The sequence below is a fragment of the Oratosquilla oratoria genome, chromosome 11 (genome assembly GCF_046742065.1).
Source record: "Oratosquilla oratoria isolate Oo_2021 chromosome 11, ASM4674206v1, whole genome shotgun sequence".
Classification (NCBI taxonomy): domain Eukaryota; kingdom Metazoa; phylum Arthropoda; class Malacostraca; order Stomatopoda; family Squillidae; genus Oratosquilla; species Oratosquilla oratoria.
Genome location: NC_134787.1, coordinates 27,264,728 through 27,267,227, shown reverse-complemented (window position 1 = coordinate 27,267,227; position 2,500 = coordinate 27,264,728). Strand labels below are relative to the sequence as shown.

Genomic DNA, 2,500 nt, shown 5'->3' with positions numbered 1-2,500 from the left:
CAGAATTTATTACCCTCTTTAACGCCTCAATGCGCCCCTCAATACTTACGTTGGTAAACAGCGCTGTCATGTCGTAGCTAGCTAACTTCTCTCTCTCAAAGTTAAGTTTTTTGAGGCGTCCAATTAGATCCGACGAGTTGCGTAGGTGGGCGTTGCTTATTGTTACTAATAGTGCAGAGAGAGGCTTTGCGAGTTGTTTTGCTAGGCGGTGCGGGGCACTGCTTACCCCCGAGGTGATGGGTCTCATTAGAATACTATAATAACCAATGAACACAGCACTCGCAGAGGTCGGACGTCGCTCTCCACTCCAGCTCACTCAACAAGCGCCCAGGAATCTTCGCCGCCCGGTGGCGGCGAGGAGATTTTTCTCCTTTGCTGTTGCCGGTCTGGCAAATGCCGACCTCTTCGTTGACGTCGGCAGGCGGGTTTACACCAAAGACAAATACACACATTTCCCAAGTCACGCAATTCTCTGTTTTCAGAGTTGTGCTTGGAAGAAGAGAGATACACGCACACTTGCTCGCTGGCTTGGCGGGGGGCCACAATTCAACTCTGTTTCAGAGCCCTTAACTCTTCGCCGGCTGGTTGCGAGAGAGGAATTGGGTAGCCTCTCTTGCCGACCGGCCCGCACTCACGCCCTTGCCTCTTCGCTGACGCTGGCGAGCGGGTTTACACTTCTGACATTTACACACAATTCCCAAGTCACGTAATTCTCTGCTTTCAGAGTTGTTCTTAAAGGGAGAAAGATAGTACAATACCCGCCCGCCTAACCCCCCTCGCACCGCCATTGGATCCACTCTCCTGACTCTCAAACCCATCCTTGGGATAAACAGGAACGATCATGCCCAACCTGGGGCTAATCAAGAACGCGCTTTCTACACGCGGGAAGTGAACTCTACTCACTTTCCGTAGGATACATACACACACCTCTCACGAACATAACCACCCCCCACACACAAACATCTACACGTAATTTTTCTTCGACTAAAATTCACTTCCTTTCTAACTTTCTCTCATACTACATCTTCTCATTTCAGTTTACCTCCCACTAAAGATTTTTCCGTTTTTCCACCTTTCTCTACTACTACGCCTCCTACCATTTTCTCAACTTTTGGTGATTCTAATCCCAGGCGTCGGCGCCGCCGTCCGAGTTCCCTGCCTATTTCTCCTGAGCCACGACCACCAACCGCCCCTAATCGCTCGCTCAATCGCCCGGTGGCAAAAGCCCTCTTTTATACACCATATTTTCATTTTCTTACAGACATTCTTCCCGTCCCACAAAAACCGATCCCGCGCAAGCGGGTGGTCTTACCTAACAAGTCGACAAGTCGACTCTGAAGAAGACTTGTAGTCGAAACGTCAGGAATATGGTGTTCTCGCTCCAACCCGCGTTTCTCTACCACCTTTTCCACTCATATGTATATGTATACACATATATATATATACATATATATATATATACATATATATATATATGTATATATATATATATATATATGTATATATATACATATATATATATATATATATACACTAGCCGTGAAGCCGTCATTGCACAACCGATTGCAAGTAATTGACACAGCAAGCTAAGGCTTCAGTGACGCGTGGTAACATGTTTTGTCTTGTCCTACCCTGTTCGGGTTCAATCAATGGCAGTATTCCGCGAACTTTTTTTCTCTCCTCGTACAGTGGATAAGCACATATACAAACACATACACATATGCATACACACACATGATATATGTATGTATATATATGCATATACATTATTTGTTGATATACTTCTATCACTTGCATCCACGACCTTTCTCATTTGTTCGCCCGCGATGACGTCATGTCGTTATACTGTAAGTAATGGCGTACCCTTGACTAAAAGTGTCCGTTTGGAATTATACCAAATCGTCCAATTAGAGAGAGCAGAGAATGAAATAATGCACAATTTACCTGGAATTATTTTGAGAGGGTCGCATTACACCCTCGTCAAATTTTCAAATGACATCCATAATTAACGTCTTTTATGTAAAGAAAAATTAAACTTTGGAAAAGGAAGCAAGAATTTAGTTCGTGTAAAATTTGCATGATTCCCTACCTACCCCCGAGACTGTTCAGATACGAAAACATAACAAAGACAGAGTAGGAGATCCGTAAAAGGGAATTGGAGGTCAATAGAAAAAGGGCAAAACCAAACACAAGAAAGACTTAAAGAACACAATAACCTAGAGGATAATTCTCTACAATTTGGGGAGACACTATATGGGTTCTGTTATGATAACAATAATAATAATAAAAAAAACTAGAAGATTTACTCTTTTATAACCATCCAGCTGGAAATCCGTCCAGCAGCTAATTGGAAGTCTTTAAAAAAAAAAAAAAAAAAAAAGAGGGGAAGTGTTTGATTCCTTAAAACAAGTCTAGAGTGACGAATTGTGTCGTCCCCTTTATTACATTATCCTTCTTGTATATCATTGTGGTTGGATATCATCCCACAATTTAATTTACT

General features: G+C 42.8%; 1 protein-coding gene across 2 annotated transcripts in view; it reads right to left on the bottom strand.

Moving 5' to 3' along the window:
* LOC143029690 (uncharacterized) overlaps positions 1-2,500 on the bottom strand; it is an 803,284-nt gene that overhangs the window by 9,076 nt on the left and 791,708 nt on the right. The gene's annotated exons all lie outside the window — the stretch shown is intronic.